General features: G+C 31.4%; 1 protein-coding gene across 1 annotated transcript in view; it reads right to left on the bottom strand.

The window, feature by feature from the left end:
• Positions 1–19,571, bottom strand: part of LOC118188648 (inactive dipeptidyl peptidase 10-like) — a 1,447,514-nt gene that overhangs the window by 593,501 nt on the left and 834,442 nt on the right. Inside the window, exon 3 of the mRNA XM_085818201.1 lies at positions 7,333–7,431. The gene's annotated coding sequence lies outside the window, so the exon portion shown is untranslated. The remainder of the gene's footprint in view (positions 1–7,332; positions 7,432–19,571) is intronic.

Genomic DNA, 19,571 nt, shown 5'->3' with positions numbered 1-19,571 from the left:
ATCGAATTTTGAATAACGTAATCCTCCAACGAATATGAGCATGTGGAAGACCAAATTTGAAATTTGAAATTTGTTTTATGATCAATTTCCTATTTTTTAAAACTTTGACGAATTTTTGATTAACAAACTCAAGGATTTCAAAGCGAGCAATGGCAACGTTGTGCAGAAAAAACATTTTTATCTCCAGCGCTTGAGTCTCTTTATCGGAAATTGTAAAGATATGCTCGTTTTAAAACTATTTTGCGATATTGCTGTTGCACTGGATCTTATGGTTTAAGTGCGAGGAACATGATATTTAATAAAGAAAGGTAACACACAAAATGTTAAAAAACGCCCCTTTGGACGTAATTTAAAATCTAAAACATTTCAGTTTTTTTTTTTTTTTTTTTTTTTTTTTAAGAGATCATTAATATTTTTAAAAATTTTCTCTTTCCTCTAAATCATGTGTAATAAATAACCTTTAGATTTTTAAAAGTGTTGAATATTTTCGAAAAATCTTTAGACGTCAATAGGACGAAAAATAGCAGTCGTTGACCCAGAGTTGTTGACTAGCACATTGCCAAAATTCGCTTTTACTCAAATATAGCCATGCAGAAACAGAGAGCCTATAAGTTCAAATAAAAGTCTGTAAATATTCATTGCGGTGAACGGAGTATTAGTTCGAAGGATAATGTGAAAATAATATTATTTAAACCATTGCCATTCCATAAAAAAGAAGTTTGGTTTTACATTAAAAGGAAAAAATTCATTAAATGTAATTAAATTAATACGAAGACTGTGTACATTTACAAGCAGTAATTGGAAGTAAGTGTTTCTAAATTATTTTCCAAAGGTACAAAAGGTATGTTTCAGAAATTTGGTTTCGGAAACTTAATACCGATTAATTGTTTTTATCAATGTCGTGCCTATTTCTTCAAAATTTCAATTTGTGATATATAAGATAAATTTGACCTTACTGAAATTTGTAATTAGTAATTCGTATCATTTCTATTACAACAACTTTCCTTATATTTTGCTAAAATGTGGCCCGTGTCCAGCATTGTTGAAGTCTCACTTAGATATTAGAATGTTTCCTTACCTTACGGCCCACCAGCGGCCGAGCGGTAAAGTCGCTGAACACTGGTAGTTCGGTCCGAGGTTCGAATCCCGCGAACAGGCTGGCTGCATGGGTGTTTTCGTGGTTTTCCCCATGTGTAACGTGTATACGAGCCAGTTTCCCTTAGAAAGTCCTCCACGAAGGCATCCCTCCCCTTAGGCAGATATCCCTTGAGGATAGACAGATATCCCTTGCATTATAGAAGGGAAAAAAAGTTAAATGAAAACTGTGTCACAAGATACTGAGGAAACATTACGAAGTAGAGGCCACCTTTAATTAAATGTCAGGTTGCAATATCAGAGTACCGTTCATCAAAGAAAGAAAATAAGTAAACATATGGATTAGGTTCAACAAACAGCACAAATAAACAAATGCGATTTCACTGGATTTAGTTGTAATTTTATAAAAACCGTACTGCTACAGTGAATGCAGTAGAAATAATCAGATATAAGCGCAACAGCAACGTTTTAATACATTTCGACTCAGATCCAATAAAATTGCAATCAGTGATAAATTTTTGCTTACTTTTGAGTGCTGCATTTTAGCTAACTTCTTCATGTTTTGATACTGAACTGTATAGCATTATTTCTCTCTATTGCTTTTAAAAGATTAAGTTATTAAGACCTTATTAGATTTAAATGGCAACAAGACTGATAACAAAGCATGCTCTATTTAAAAACGATTTCACTTCTGTTTAAAAATAGCATTGTAATCAATACATTTCTCAAATGTATTTGAATAAATAAAAAAAAATGAAAGCATGGTTCCGCTGATGACAAATTGCCAAGAGACAAAGACTCTCATATTTAATCCGATTTACCCCTTAAAGTAGTAAATATTTTAATCTTTAAAATCTAACTCATTGTTCCCACTAAGCATTTTTCTTAAATAAAAATAGTCAATTCTACTAATATTTATTACTTGGCTGACGGTAACTGAGAAGGTTTCTACCAGTTATGGTAAATAACCCACAATTCAGAAGATTTGAGCTGTTATTAATTACACTTTATCCTACATAGGAATGGTGGGCAATAAATAATAAAAATATGTATTTTTGAATTGCAATTATTTATATTCTAGGATTTTAATGTAGTTAAAATTACATGAGCACTCTTATACTTGCAATCATAGTAGCATCGTATATATTTTCTATATTTTACTTTTAATCATCAGCTGGATTGTTTAAAATAATGTAATAAAAGATAAACGGATATCAGAATTTAATTCTTCTAGCGGTTTGGTAAGAACGTAATTTCGGCTTTTTAGTGTCAGATAAAACTCAGTTCTTTCTATACAAAAATGAACTTTAATGAACCAAATATCTTACTATTTGTTCGATGATCTTTTGTCATCTTTCTGGCAAAATTAATGATTCCACGCTCTTAAAACCTTTAGTCTTTATCGGTAAAAACCTCAGCCAAGTGCGATTTGAGGTCACTATTATTACTGAATTTTTTACATTTAAGAAGTTTTGTCACCAATGAACTATGTCATAATCCGATGATCCAAGGTCGGGACTATATGGGGGAGTCGACGTCGTTTCCCACCCAAGCTCCAGTAATTTCGTGCGTGTTGTTAAAGATGAAAGATGGATAAGGCCTCGCAATGCCGTGGTTGGAGCATGATTTCTTTGCGATGTGCCCGCTCTGGTCTTTTCTCTTTGATTGCTTCCTCCAGTTTCGTAAATTGTTGGTATTAAATTTCTGGTTTCTTGGAATCAGCTCAAAATACATAACACCTTTAATCTCGCCAAATTGACAGAATGATCTTTTCTGATGTCATTTAGTTTTGATATGATTTGTGCCGATTCATTATTGCTTGGATCATGGACTCTCTCTATTACTGTTATTATAAACGATCTATTTTTCATCACCAGTGATAATTTATTTCAAAAAGGATGAGCTGCATTTCATTTGAAATGCATATCGCAAATATTGGTTCGTTGTGTTAAGTGGCATTCTTTCAGTTGATGCGGAACCCAAATATCGAGCTTCTTAACGAGTCCAAGATATCTTATGTGATTTTCAATTGTTGCGTGTGATACATTTAACTATTTTGCAAATCTCTTGCACAGTGTTTAATGTTCATTTATATCTTAATTCTTTCATCATCAACTTCAGAAAGTCGGTCAGAACGTTGAACACTTTCAGGTAAAAATTTTCTAGAAAGAATTTTGTTAAACCAAACCTACACATGCGTTTCGTGTTGTGTAGAGAATTGTCTGATCGCGTTATAAAAACTAGGTGAATGATTTTCTGATTTAAGAAAATCTTAATTTTATTTGATTCTGAATTATTTATTTTAATGCTTTAATTTTGGGAAAAAATATGCTTCTGGGAATATTATTTATTTTCCTTTTATTTGCAATTTTTGTCCAAGCTTTGATTCATTGTGAAAAGAAGCAGGGAAAGGAGGCGATTTTGCTAAGTCATGATTTGGCGCGCTTTGTCCTTTAGAATGTTCTAGAAGAAATTTCATTGTGCAATTAACCTTAGGACAGGAAGTACGTGACAGAAGGGTCAGAGGTTGCCACTTAACCTTCGATGTAAGTCATTCAGGTTTTGGCGATCGGAAGGTCCGGTTGTTGGCTAACTGAAGAAAGGCGCGCATGCGCGATCACCCTTATTTCCTCATTCAGGGGTTGAAACGCAAATTTTTGCCCAAATTAAGGGGGCGATAATTGAAGCCATTGTGGGAGCCCGCGTTTGTGAAGGAGACGAAGAAAATTCGAGTTTGAATCACTTTTTGCCCGACTTTCGAAGGTGAGATGAGAGTTAAGCTTCTGGTGATGAATAAAGAAGGATAGTTATCCATCCAGTTGTGCTTCCGGCAAAGAACGGCAGTTATGCTATCCGGCCGCCGACTTGCTATCGGAAAAACCGGGGATGATGAGGACTTTCTAAAGTATCTTAAAAATAAGAAAGTTTCCTCCAGCGGGTATTAAATTCCTAACATTTATTGGCTAAGTTCCACCACGTCAATGTGAGATTCTATCCTCGACAGCCGGCCAGCGAACTTTGAAGATCCTGCTCGGGTGCTTGTTCCAGTGGCAAATTTTTTTCGATGCTGAGCTTGCGGATATGTTGCTGAAAAATGATGGAGGCGGCGTTCTTCTATATTGCGGCCAGTGATCCTGAAAAACGTGAGACTCATTAGACGTCAGAGTTCCTCTTACGGAATGTATTACTCCCAGGACTTAATGAGGACTATTTATCCCTGATTTCTCCTAGAATGCCAGGCCAGCCCGAGACATTTCCGGGTGCGTTTTAAGTTGTCTACATAATAGATAAGTTTTGTTTTGTTATCAATTTTCCTATGAACTTTTGGGAATTGGAACTTTACTTTAAATTGAATCTCTAAATTAATTCTAAAGGAAAAATTTGCCTCCCTTTTCCCCTTCTTAATTTACCGAGACAAACCTTAAAGTCTTAATATGAAATAGGATGTAAAAATATAATTTTGTTTGTGTAATCTTCCTTAGAACAGATGTTGAATTGCAGATAAAATGTTTCCTTTAACCTCTTAGAAATTACTGCACGGATTCATGTTAAATTAAAAGAGTCATATAGTAGATTTGCAAATCATGGATTTAAATGTAACAAAAAAGAAAATGATAAATTGAAGAATTCACCTGTGTCTAAAATAAGAAAATTGAACTGTAACTAAAATAAGAAATTTGAGTCTCTGATTAGGATAAGATTTAATTTTAATTGTTGAAGAATTTGAATAAACTGGTATTTAATCTGGAAACCTATTACTTATGTTTTTTCTTTATATCTTTTATGTGTTTTTCTTATATATATATTGATTTTACATTTTGTTTATTCGATCCTCTCACGGCGCGGTCCCGGATGCATAATACACAACGCAAAAATTTGTACTTCATTTATACGATCACTAAAAATGTGGAAATTAGCTAACTCTTAATAGTTTAGTTCTCAGTTGATATTTAGTTAGTTACGGTTAAGAGGAAGTAGCAACACAGCATTGGTGCTTGATAGTCACGGCACGGTATAGAAACAGAACATTCGTTAAGCAATCAAAATCATAAACTTCATATCTTTTTGTAAGCCTCAACCACTTTTTTGTCTTTATAAAGATAAAAAAGTAAAGTCTGTATGTCGAAAATCTTTACTTTTGCACCACATGTTAAAATTGATGTAAATTCCTAGTTGTAAATAAAAACGCACTGAATTTGCTTTTATAGCAATCTAAAAGCTTCAACTATCAAATCTCAAAAGAAAAAAACATGGGATTAAAAGAACACTAACGAAACGAACATATCGCTATCTACTTGTGTAAACCGAAATTACTTTCTAACCTACTCTATACTTTTCTTTATTCTCACTTATATACTCACTTTATTTTCACTCACTTTCATAAATTCATTAACAATGATACTGTAAACACCAAAATTAAGTATTAGGGGGAGGAGAGTTTCTTAGTTTTAGAACCATGAAATATTACGACTTTAGTTTAAAAGACTTTTCTAAAAAATAAACATGGATTACATTAATGTGAATAAAATAAACATTATAGTTATCTAGAAGGAAAATAATTCTTTTACTAATGGGTACATAAAATTGTTCCATGATTTTTCTCCAGAGGCTATGTAATTAAATCTGCATCTGAATTAATTTGTGAATATTTCTAATTAATGTGCAACGCCTAAGGCGAATTAATTTGGGAATATTTCTAGTTAATGTGCAACTCCTAAGGCTTAGCATTTATTGAAGTACTTTCCTGACAGTTATTTAATATGCCGAAATAAAAGATATGTTATTTTTATTTTAATGACCATACCGATGTTTTGATTTTAAAAGCTTTTCGATAATTTTGATAGATTTCCCCGCCAAAGCTAAGCGAAACCTAGGAAGTATAGGCAAACAGCATCGTCAAAATTGTTTTGAGTTTATTGACAGTTCAATAACTCACGACCGCGAAACCTCTTAATTAAGTATTTATTTGTTTTGAGCAAACAAATCGTTACTTCAAAAACATATTTTTCACATGAGAGGAAAAGCTAAGATCTGGGATTACGGATTGAAACCGGAGATGACAGCTTGTCAGAATTACCTACTTTCGGGTAGAACTTTCGTAAGATGTTGCATATCGGCAGTATCTAAGAATATAGCATTCTCAAGAGGATAGAATAGAGTGATCAAATTTTTACCAATAACAGAAGTAGATAAGATTGCAATTAAGGCCAGAAAGAAGGGCAGACTTTAGGGACTTCACTATGAGGCTTCTGATAACAGAAAGAGCTTTAAGGCTTTATACACATAACCTAATGAAGTCTCTTCAAAACGACGATAAATCTATAAATAAAAAACTGCCATAAATGGAAAGATGCAAGAGAGTTTTAGCGCATTTGAGTGGTACACCTTGCTTCAAGATACCAAAGCTAGGAATTCGTAAACAAGTATATTTTGCAAACGTAAAGAAACGTTACTCTGATATACTGGGTGGTTTCATTGTTTTGATATACTCCAATACGCAAATACGTTCTATTAAAATCCAATTAAAAAATCTCTTCTTTTTAACTTTCTGCATATTTTTCAGACGTTAGGACTACGGGGTTTTAATACATTGACACTTTTGATAACTCCTTGAATATAATATTCATAAGTTAAACATTCCATGAAAGAGTACTTTCATATATTCATTGAATATTTTCAGCCACTGATAAAAATCGGTTAATTTTGTAACTGAAGTCAATGAATGCGAAACAGAGATCAGTACTTCCTGTTTAAAATTTTCGATCCATAGAAATAACAACTTACTCAGTTTGCATTATATGTAATTAATTGAGTCTTGGATTAATTAATTAATTAATTGATAATTAATTAATTAATTGATTATATGTGATTAATTGAACTTTGCGTTTCATTAAGAGCTGCAGCCAAATGTTCATCTTCATTACATTCTTTTAGATAATTCAAAGAAATTTGTCGTTATAAGGAGCACTAGAAAGAAAGAAAGTTTTTTCCCGTAATTATTATCTGCTGTATCTGCGAATAATATAGTGTTGAAGATCGTACACAGATATTAAAATTTTTACGGGGATATTACTTTGTCTACATATGTACTGAGTATACCCGGATATCTGTTATGGTATGTATTTCCAACAACAAAATGCAATAAAAGACACATATGTCGCTTCAATACTCGAAGAAGGACTGTTGACTAATTTTCTTTGTTCTAATCTAGCACTTTAGTAAATGACAAAGTCTTACCAGATACCCAACTTCCATTGAAGACTCTCGGTACAAAATCTTGGCTAAGAACATCAGCTAAATTGATTCTGTGCCCTCTTTGTCCAAGTCTGGTAGTTTCTGTAGGAAAAGAAGAGAATTCATCACAGCATGCTCATATGTTACAATTGTATTTTTATATTTTTTCATTATTTACTGAAACTAATTAATAAAAGCTATCAAAATTTAAAGCAACAGTTAGATAAATGTTTGAAAATAACAGTGACATGTAAACGATGAACGTAAAAATGCATAAATTTCGTGTTATAAATCCCAAAGGATCATTCATAAAAGATGGTTTTTGCATCCAACTGGGTAGTAAAAATTATTATGAAACAACGTCCTTCTAAGGATCATTTTAAATATTTTCTATGTATTTTAAAAGTATCATACTCTCTTATCAGCTTCCAAAATGATAAGAATTCAATATTCAATGTTTTTATTTTTATTAAAATTAAAAAATATTTACGTTTATTTACCTCTGAAATTCGTTATGGAAGGGAAACCCATTAATGACCGAGTAATAAACTTTGCTGCGTTGTACAAGTATTTACAATCGCTTTAAGAATTTGACAAGCGAGAATTTGTAATAAAATTTTATACAGAGGTTGTTCGCACATTTTTTAGACGATTGTAGTAAGCGGTAATAAAAATCGTTTGCTGAAAAAGAAGTTATTGCAACTGTACTATGTTTTTCGAAGTCAAAATTATCGTCTGTGGCTTGAAAGTTTTGTTTTTATTCAAAATGGCGAATTTAACAAAACAGTGGTTCGAAGGCTACATTTACGCTCTTTCCGAATAGAAATGTGCACACTCCGTTATCCAAAAACGATGTGAGAGTCATGGTTTTATGATACCTAAAGCGTCGATAGGTAATATCATCAACAAGAAAGGAAAAAAAAAACATCAAATTGGAGCCTCAAGTGGGACAAAAATTCCAAACAAGTATCCAATGGAAAAACGAACATCTTCGACTTTTACAAAGGTACGTTGTTTAATGTTAAAAGAAAATCCCGCGAGTCAAAGGACAGTTGCAAAATCATTAAAGTGCTGGGTGTCCACTGTAAACAAAATGATAAACGTTGATTTAAATCTTAAGAAAGCGAAAAACCGCAATGTGCATCGTCTTCTTCCAAAGCATATCGTTCAACGCAAGACAAGCTGCAGAATTCTATATGAGAAACACTTATCCAAAGAAAATGGAAAACAATTGTCACAATAGATGAAACATGGATGTATTTAAATGATTGTAACAAAAAAAAAGAGCCATTTATTATCATAGAGAAAACAAATTAAGTACATGTTTCAAAGAATCGAAAGAAAATTTTCTAAGGGATTCATGTTTGTTGCTGGTTTTTCTTTTAATGGCAAGTTAAAAATAAAGAGAGTGCAAAAAATGTACAGATTAACTCCAAATACTATCAGGAACATATTTTATCGCCAACATTTCTGAATGAAATACCATCGCTTTACCCACAGTGCCATCCATCTGTGAGACTCCATCAGGACAAAGCTAGCAGTCACACATCAAAATCCACTGTAAATTTTCTAAAAGAAATGGAACAAAAAACTGGTATCAAGGCCCTACCCTTCACTGACATCCCTACTAAATCTCCCGATGTGTCACCTATGGAGTTTTGTGCTTTCGGACTTTTAAAAACTGCATTATCCAAACGTTGGTCCACAACCCTAACAGGACTCTGGAAAGCTTTTCGGGAGGAATAGGATGGAATACCTCTTCTGCCACTTCAAAAGGCTTTATTATCCTGGAAATTGCGGTGTCGAAAGATAATTCGGAATAAGGGATGTCAAACAGAACATTTAAAACACAAGAATGTTATGTAATTTAGTTTTGTGAATACAATATACTTCGTCTAAAAAATGTGTGAACGGCCTCTGTATTCTGCTCTAAGTGTTACATATATAAGACTGTTTTCTCTCAAAATATATTTTCTAGAAGTATACATATGAAGAAAGCTACGTTTCATGACAAATATGCTCCATTTTCATCTAAGTTTGTTAGATGTAAAATTTAAGACAGCATTAGAATTTTAGTAATAGTTACAAGTTACTTATTTCAGTAAATGAGTAAACAAATACATTTCTTTTCCGTTTTCTTAATTTTACAAGAACGTAAGGGTAAAATTGTTTTGAATAATCAGCAAAACCGAAAATGAAGTTGCCTTACCTGATAGTAGATTTCTTATGTATGTCACAAATTATCTGTTTAATACTAAGTAATAACCACAATTTCATTAAAACGTTACCAGAATTTCTTTCAGTATTTTCCGGTACACAAAAAGTTTCATTATTTTCCGGTGCAGAAGCTAACCTTCGGTGCCACTGTAGAAAAAGACACTCAGGTTGGTGCACTAATAATTAAACTTAATTCACTATACTACTAAGAGTTTCAATTGTAAACAAATAGCTGCAACGTTAGGCCTATTCGCCACTTGAACTTTTAAATCGTTGAAAACTATATGCATGTTAACTAACGGCATAAAACCCTTAACAGTAACATAAGAAGAACATAATTCAATCACTTTTAAAACAAAACATGCGCAATTTACCAATACAAAAGAATAAAACATACAGCTCACCGAAGTGGTGAGCTCTGTTATTTATTATAGCTAGGTAAGACGGCGGGAATATACTGTTGCGTTTTTCTTTTCTGACATCAGTTGTTACGTTATTTTCTTCACGGGTCGTGCAGATTTGAAGTGAATAACCACGATCGAAACACGCTGTATTTAGCCAATATTAATCAGGACAGCTCCAAAGTCACGTCTTACAGTCGTCGAAGATCTATTATAAACACGCTGAACAATCAGCGACACAGCTTTCCCACTGTCAGACAATAACGGTGGAAACAGCTTCACTGCAAAGCACCAGAGTACAGCTCCCGACTCTGCTCGGTCGTTCTCGGAACTCCACGTACTCTTGAGACTCTCCACGCTACAACTCGCGATGCAACCGACGATACACAGAGCACAGCTCCCGACTCTTCTGTTCAGTCGTTCCCGTAGATTAACACACTCTCTCGACGACGCAGTAACCGCGATACACTAAGAGACTCGTCGATGCACTCGACGACCCACTAGGCACTCGCTGGCCAGCTGTTAACTCGATCGTCTCCGCACGGACTAACTAGATGAGACACACTCACTCACTGACTGCGGACCAGCAGGGTTTATATAGCTTTCGGCTTGTGCTGGAGAATATTCTGGGCTAAAACGGTAAGAATTCTTTCCAGAAAGTTCTCCATCCGTCCATGGCATATTGCCAATTTCGTCGCCAAATGTCGCCAAATGCGGCAACCCTGCCTTCCCTTGCTATTTTATACCAACCCTAAACTTGCTTTGCGGGAAAGCTATCTCACCGCGCCTGCATATTTCGTAAATATATATATATATATATATATATATATATATATATATATACGTTTTCTGTGGCCGGGTAACACTGAGCCGGGTAACAGAGTGGATATATATATAATTATATTTATATACGTTTGGTGCGGCCGATTGCAACAAAAAAGAGAGTTGCACAGCTAGATGTTATAGCAGTGACATATACAAAATTTCAAGTTCTACCGCTAATCGTTTTCGAGTTATATAAAATGCATACATATGTACGTACGCACAAACGTCATAAAATATCGCTTATGAATCTATTCTAAATATATATTATAATCCGTTCTGGAAAAACGAGGCCCTTATTCTGTCCGTAAGTACAGATGGGAAGCAAAAAAAAAAAAAAAAAAAAAAAAATGGTTCAAATGGATTAGAGAAAGGACAAAATTGAAATATGATACAAATTCATTGTAATAAGATACCGCAAATTTTTCGCAATTGCAATACTTTCTTTACTTAATCAATTAATAATACTAATGAAATAGAAATCTGAAAAAGGTAATTATATACATAATAAATGTAGCATATACCCTAAATTTAAGCAGATTCACTATTAATAGTCGAACGTAAGCATGGCACATCTTTTATTAATTAGAGTAATACTGCAAATGTTCCTGCGCTGTTGCAGATATCTTATTATCTCTGCTGTTTGTGAGCGACATATTAACTAGGGTGAGGTTTTCAGTTTAAGTGATTGGTTTATCTAAAATTTTGCTATCGCTTAACTGCCTTTTTCTAAATCAACTAATGCAGCAGTATGTAAATATACCGAATATTTAAGTAAAGGTACTAGATAATAAAGACGCAATGTTACAGCAATTAGTTATAAAGGCTGTCAATTTGATAAACAGGGAAGAGTAACAAAAATTTTACGCAATTTGTATGAATAAAAATATTTTATTTAGGGAGAAGAATGATACATGTATAATCACTTACTAAATGCTTAGAATTTTATTCAAAATTTGGAACATTCGAAAGTTGCTCCTGTAGAAGAAAGATCTAATTAATTGAAGTACTCGTATTAAACATTTTAAAATTCATAATTTAAGTGTAAAATTAATAATTAAGCGAATTACTCCTTAAATTGAGTTAGATTGTAATATGAAGTTTAAAGGAAAGCAACAAGTAATCTTATTTCAAAATAAGACAAAAAAATTTAAAAAGAAAAAAAGAAGGTCTTATCTTCGTCATCAAGAATATTTGAACGAACAAAACAGGAAATTTAATGCCAGCAAATTAAGATTAAAAATCTAGAGTATAAGCGATACATTGAAGAAATTTACCAGATTTCTGATTTAGATTCTGAATCAAATTCTTTTTGCTTTGAGTGTAATAAAACAGTGATCCTCTGTATTAGAAAAGAGAAAAAGAAAATAGAAAGAAAAACTCTAAAAAACTGCTCCTGAAGAAGAATGTAATATTTTTTGTCAACATTTATATTCAAAATTTCTTTTACTTCGGAAGAAAGGGATCTACATCTGATTACTCTCAAAATCGATAGTCATTTATTGAAAATATACGCCACTCTATAAATTTATTAAAATTTTTAATTCAAAATTAGCGTGTTTCTCTTTTAAATAGATTGTACGATTGATGCTTAGTTTTGTAATGGAAGCTTTCAATTGCATTTTTGTTTCAAAAAGTAGATATTCATAAATATTGTAACCTTTCCATCTTATATCTCCTAACTAATTTATGTTCTGGCAACAAAGAGCAGATAAAAGCAAAATCCAATTGTTGAATTATTGTGTCAAAGACAATTTACTAAGGTTGTAAATAATTTTTGCCTTCCTTACTGCGTGCCTTAGTATTGCAAGTAGAAGTACGTCTATGTAGCATCTCGAGATCCTGATGCTGGGGAGGGCATGACAATTTGATTTCGCGACTGTGTCCCCTCTTCTCCAATCACTATTTAAGTGGGAAGAATGTAAGGAATTTTCTCCCTCCAAACTGCCTTCATTCATATTGTAACAGGAAATCCGTTCTGGTAGTTAATTGGAAGGCCAGAGGTCGAATCTCGGCGAAGACATTGCTGATTTTCCTGATCCGATAAAGGAAACAGGCTGCTTGTATCTGCCAGAATCGAATCGAACATTAATTGTTAAAATATTACAGTCAGTGCAGTGCATGCCAGTGTCCTATAATGCCACAGAATAAACAAAAGATATAATAATAATAATAAGATTAACAAACAATTTTCAGAGTTAAACAAATTTTATTTTATAGGAAAAAAAAAAACATTTCTTTTCAGAATATTATTTACTTTTATAAAAACAATTCTAATTAAAAGCTGAAAGAGAAAGACACACGCATGCATGGGTTTCCGCTTTTAATCTTGGATTATTTTTACAGAATCGCAAAGAAAAACTAATTAATCGTTTAAACTACATAATTCGCTTTTATTCTCTTCGAGAAAACTTTCACATAGTTCATAGAAAAGAGGTCGCATCAACATCAAGAATATTTAAACGAACAATAAGATATTCAATTCCAACGAAATAAGATTAAAAATCTTGAGTATAAACGATGCGGGGAACAAATTCATTACTAGATTAATTACATTTTACAATACGGTTAGGCAATTTCATTTATGTAGACGCAAGTAAATTTGCTTTTTCCAAAGTCTTGGCTAGATTTATTGAGGTATTGAATTTCCTTTCGTAATTATCTTATTTGTCTTGCTTATTTTCTTCATGAGTTGACAATATGTACATTAATGGTATGCATGTAATGTACAAAGATGAAAATTTCCAGCAGAGTTGTCATTGTTATAATACTATGGGAGTCATTTTCTAATTAAATTATTCGATGTATTTCTTGATAAACTGTTTGATATTCGATAAACCTTAATTGCCTTCTTATTACCTGTGATGCTTCATGCAATTAGGAGATTTTTAAAAAACTTCCACAGCTGAGTTAATCGAAGAATAATCTTATGTAATTTAAAACGAATTATTAATTTTATTTCTTTTCAATTTCTAAAATTGTAATTCATTACTTTTCATATATTGGTCTCAGTCTGCACTGGTAATATTAAATTTAATTATCTACAATTATGCGTTTAGGTGCAAAATAGTTTATGATTTACTGATTATTATTTTCTAATGATTATTTTGATGATTCGCATTGCGATATATATTTTGGATACTTTTAAATTACTGTACATACCTTATTTAATTCGTAATGAATAATAATGATCGATTTTACACGTATTTATTTTCCATTTTATTTTGCATTATATTAATATTTAGATAGTAGATAGATTAAAATCATCAAATCACCATAATACTCATTAAAATTTTTACAGATATTAAGAACTATTCCTGGTTTTATTTTTAATTCAAAGTTTCAATTGTCCCAGAAGAAATATTAATTTATTTTGTAATATTGCATCGATTCACGTTAAGCGTTGTTTTACTTTTCAAATTGTTGCCACCAAATAGTACCACCTTGTATTATATTTAATGAAATTAAATAGTGAAGAATCTGCATGAATGTAGTATGAATGTTTCTCGCATTGTGATAAAACAACGATACATAGAGGCATCAAAATTTGAATAACGCTATCTTCAATAGAATATGGGTGTGTGGAAGCCCTAATTTGAATTTGAAATTTGTTTTATTGTCGATTTCATATTTTGTAACAATTCAACGAATTTTCGATGAACAAACTGAACGATTTCAAAATGGGCAATGACAACACCGTACGGGAAAAAATTATCTCTAGTACGCGAGATTCTGTATCGAAAATTCTAAAGATTTGCTCATTTTAAAATTGTTTTGCTATTTTGCTGTTGAACTGAATTTTACGGTTTAAGTGCGGAGAACATGATATTTAATAAGGTAACATACAAAAAAATCCTTTGGACGTAAATTAAAATCTTAAGCTTTTCAGATTTTTTTTTTTTTTTTTTTTTTTTTTTACTATTTGTTTTTATTTATTTTTTTTCCTAATTTTTTATATCGACTTTTCATTTGTTATTTTTTCATATGTTTGATTGCTTCTGTTTTATGCGTTTTTTGGACTAGGTCCATTGAAACGGAAAATTATTATAATTAGATTGTTAAGCTTTTTTGCTTGTTTATTATTTTGATGCTGTGATTTTTTTTGAAGTTTTTAACCCGGCCTGTAAGGTTTTCAAATGTACGTATGCTTTTTTTTTTTTTTGTATTGTATTTCTCATATTTGCATGTTTTGTTTTTAAAATCGGTCTGCTCAAAATAATACAGAAAGTTTTACCCACTTTTGTAACTGGGTCTGCTGAAAATAATACAGAAAGTTTTACCCACTTTTGTAACGATTTTGATTTTCTCCATGAATTTAAATATTAATTTTAAATATAAACGTAAGTGGCATCAAACTGGAATAAGGTTAACTAGTATCTTCTGTAATAGGAGAAATATCCTTTTATTTTAAAATGTCGCTAAAAAATAAAAAATGGATCGAAGTCTATATTTTTGCACTGTTCAAAGAGGAATAATTTTTTTCAGTTATTAAAAAATATTTGCGTTTAGTATTTCTACACGTAAAATAAACAACATAATTAATATGAAAGGAAAGAAACGTTAAAGTTTACATCTGACTGAGAAAAAGCCAAAAAAATGCATACCCAACAAAGGTACGTACAGCAAGTCGCATCTCGTATTTTAAAGTAAAATCTAACCCCCAAAGAACCATTGTAAAATTTTTAAATATCTCTGCAGGAACTCTTAAAAAAATTATAAGATCTGATTAAAATTTAACAAAACAACAACAAAAAAAAAAAAAAAAAAAAAAAAAAAAAGAAACATGATGTTCATTTGCCGAACGCCGAAACATGTTTCTCAGCGTAAGACTATGTGCAGATTGCTGTATAAAAATTATTTGGCAGGTGAAAATGGAAATTTACAATAGATGAGGCTTGGATATACTTATCTGACTACAATAGAAAAAGATTGATTCACTACCAAAAAACAGAAGAAAAAGGCTTAGTAAGTTGGTTTAGCGAAAACAAAGAAAGTTTGCCTAAAGGTTTTATGGTTATTACTGGATTCTTTTATAACGGAAAACTTAAAATAGGGAAAGTAGAAAAATATGTCAAAATTAATTTGGATAACCATCAGAAATAAGTTTTAACACCTATTTTTAAAGAAGAAATTCCATCTTTTTATCCAAAGAATCTTCATTGTGTTACGTTCCATCAGGATAAGGCTCCAACCCATACCTCTAAATCTACTGCTCTATTTTTTTGAAAAAAGGAGAAATGAAACCGGAGTTGAAGCTATTCCCTTTAAATACATCCCACACAAGTCCAATTATGTGTCTCCTATGGATTACTGTGCATTTGGATTTTAAAACAAGCTCTTTATAAGCAGCATCCTAAAACATTCAATGGACTTTGGAAGACTGTGAAAGAGGAGTGAAATAAAATGAACCTTTATGTTTTAAGAAAAGGACTTTTATCTTGGAAATCAAGATGTTCAACAAAAGGCTCTCAGACTGAACATACTAGAAAATAAAATTCTAAAGTTTGCTTTTATATAAATATTGGCAAAATCGTTACAAAAATGTGTGAACACCCTCTTAATATTATGCTTTTCTTAAATTTGCTTATGTTTTTGATGTTATAATTTTGCAATTTTTCTTCAATGCTTGCTTTGGCTTATAGATGTTGGACTGATAAAGGCACAGATTACTTTGATTGCTTTTCTGAGATTATTTTTAATCTTAAACTTTTAATTTATTGGATTTTTTAATTTATTGGTTCAGAAGCAGGCTGAGGTATTTGCTTGTTTTGTTGTACCAATTCCCTGATGACGATGAAGCGAAAGATGTAAATTTCTTATTTCATTTTTGGCTTTGGCATGTTTTCTTCCCTTTTTCTTGCAGTCTGCCACTCTGTTTCTGTGCTTTGGTTTTAGTTTATGGATTATTCTAAGTCGAACATGGAATGTATTTTAAACTTATTATTTAATTTAATTAATTTTGCATTGTTACTACCATTTCTTGCTTATTTACTCAGTTTAGGTTTTGAACAATTGCTTAAATTTGGGGTAGTCATCAAATTTTTCATTTTAGACAAATATATTATTCAACATTCTTAATATTCTTATTTTACCGCGGGAATGGTTGTAGAAAACATATCTATTAAACATTTATTGTATAAAGAATTTTATTTGCATAAAATATGATTAAAATATTTATTACAAAAATAGCATAAAATAATATTATTTAAAAAATATATAATGTCTTTTAAACATAAATTCCTCAGTGTTTCCAAAAATACTTGGAATTTATAAATAGATCTGAAGTTAGATTTTTATGATATTTATCAGCAATATGGGCTTCTCGGATAAATAAAGTAGAAGGTAACATGAAACAAGTTAAGTGCTCGATCTAGAACCATCTATACCAAACGCATTTTAAAGACATCTACAAAATGTAAAGCTATTATCCCAGAAGAGTTTTATGCCATCTTAAATAAATTATGCTCAGCGCACACTTTGGAGAAAAAAATTTCAATCTAACGCTTAAATAACAGGGGAGCGGGGAAGAACCTGGTTGCGCATTAATCAAGCTTTACCTTTAAAAATTTCGCGCGAAAACACCGAAAGGAATAAAACATTACATAAGATAGCAGGCCATATGCCAGAATGGGATTTGTGAATGTCATCCACTGCAATGTGTAATTTAATTGCACATAATCCTGGCTTTAAAAACATTGTAATGGAGCAAAAAAAAAGGTTTATATGATATTTTCTAGGCGATAAATTTGAAATTAATGACATTGTTCAAGTTATTTTGTAATAGTATTCTTTAATGGCATTTATAATTTAATTGCTTCATTTCTGGTGATGCTTATGTTTCCTTTATTTACAATGCCTTCTTTTATTTTCAATATTGATTAAATTTACGGCATCAACTGTATTTACATTCCAGATCAAAATGATTGAAAATGCAGGTAAGGTTTTAGTAGTTTTTATGTTAATAAGGTAATCCTGAACTTCGTCTCCACTTAGCCGGAAGCTGACTGTAACTGCTATCTTCATACTTCTATACTACTATTTTCTTCATGTTAAAATTGGAATGCTTTTAATAATTACATGGGATTTCAGATAATGCAAAATATTATTACAGTTTAGTATTTAATATGTTTAAAACAAAAGAACAAATATTAGTATTCTTCAGTTGCTTCAGGTAACTGTAATCTTATCAATAAATATGAAATTTTTTAATGTCAGAGAAAAGTAAACAAATTTGCAAGATATTTAATATCTTAATGGCTGCATTATATTGTGTAACATAAACAGAATCTCGCAATAGTCATTTATATATTAGACATAGTGTATTATATATATATAAGAACCTTGAAATATGAATGAAAAAATGTATTAATCTTTCAACTACTCATTTGAATTTGGCTGTGCCCCCTTCTTTAAAACTAAACTGCGTCATATCTGAAAACTAATTCCGTATTATGTCATCTTAATATTCTGCATTGCGGATACCAGAGCTCAAACTTTCCAAATCATCCATTAATACAAAGTTCGAAATTTAAGCAACAGAAACGAAAACTTTAAACAAAATATCGCTATTGGCTACTGCGCAACCCCTTTTTCTGATGCTTCATATTCCTGTTGCCAACGTGTCCCTCAGCCTGTGCTATCTATTCTTTATTGTTGTGAAAATGTGAGTCGTACGATATTGTGGGATGCATCTCGCTCCCGTAATTGATGCTTTGCAAATTTGATTACCTGCAGCAAGGCTTTGCTCAACTAAGAAAAATAAAATTATGTGTTAAAATCAGCGGTCACGACTGAAAGTTTTCTTCTAAGTTTCCTCATCATTAGTATCTATGCAGGTTGTTTGGTTCGGATCCTCAAATCAGCTACACCGAATTATCATATATATATATCATGATAATATATATATATATATATATATATATGATAATAATATATATAGATAGATACATAGTTACATAGATATGCCGAACATAATTTAAATCCTGCACCACATGATTTATATATAATATCATTTTCTGGTTTCAGGAAAATGGTAATTCAATGTTTACTTTGTGAAAGAAGTATTTTTCATACCAACGCATTTTACCTACTGAGTTTATCAGATTTAGGACTACCAAGAAATTCTCTGAATTTTAACATCTGCGAATACCAGCAAAAGTAGTAAAATGAACACGAAAAGAATTAAACTACTTATTTTTGGCATAAACAAGTTTTATTACTGAAAACGTGTATGGATGTTTTAGGAAACAACAGAAAAATATTTGAATTCTAGAAAAGAAAAAACAATATTTAGCATTCTGACATTTTCTAGTTGACATTCTTATATAGTATTTAAACAATTCAATTATTTTCAAAAACAATTATTTTCAAGTTGGGAAGCTAAAGCTTTTTTAACACTTGGAGTTTCTGACACCTGCAAATAAGATGCTGAATTTGTACACTGGAGACTAGGAATATCTTTTCTTTCGAATGCACGTTTCGTAGAAAAAGGTGATTCATAATCTAAAATTTTGAAATTTAATTATTCATATTAAAATCTAGTAATAACTACGTCACAAACACTTCCTATTCCTTCTTCACAATTCGAATTTAAGGCAAAGTTCAAAAAGAAGATGACTATAACAGCCAAAATATCTACAATAGAAGCAAATATAAACATTATTATTTCTAAATGTGAGTGAATATATATATATATATATATATATATTTAAAGAAAAGATAATAAACTAAAAAGAAACCTTTGTGGTTAAGAACTTTGCGCATTGAACTTTGAGCAAAATTTAGAAAGTTTAGACTAAGTTT

The sequence above is a fragment of the Stegodyphus dumicola genome, chromosome 6, assembly GCF_044657685.1.
Source record: "Stegodyphus dumicola isolate Sdum_Otavi_A_Nest chromosome 6, ASM4465768v1".
Taxonomy (NCBI): domain Eukaryota; kingdom Metazoa; phylum Arthropoda; class Arachnida; order Araneae; family Eresidae; genus Stegodyphus; species Stegodyphus dumicola.
Note: the sequence above shows the minus strand (reverse complement) of the source record. Positions and strands in the feature narration are given on the sequence as shown.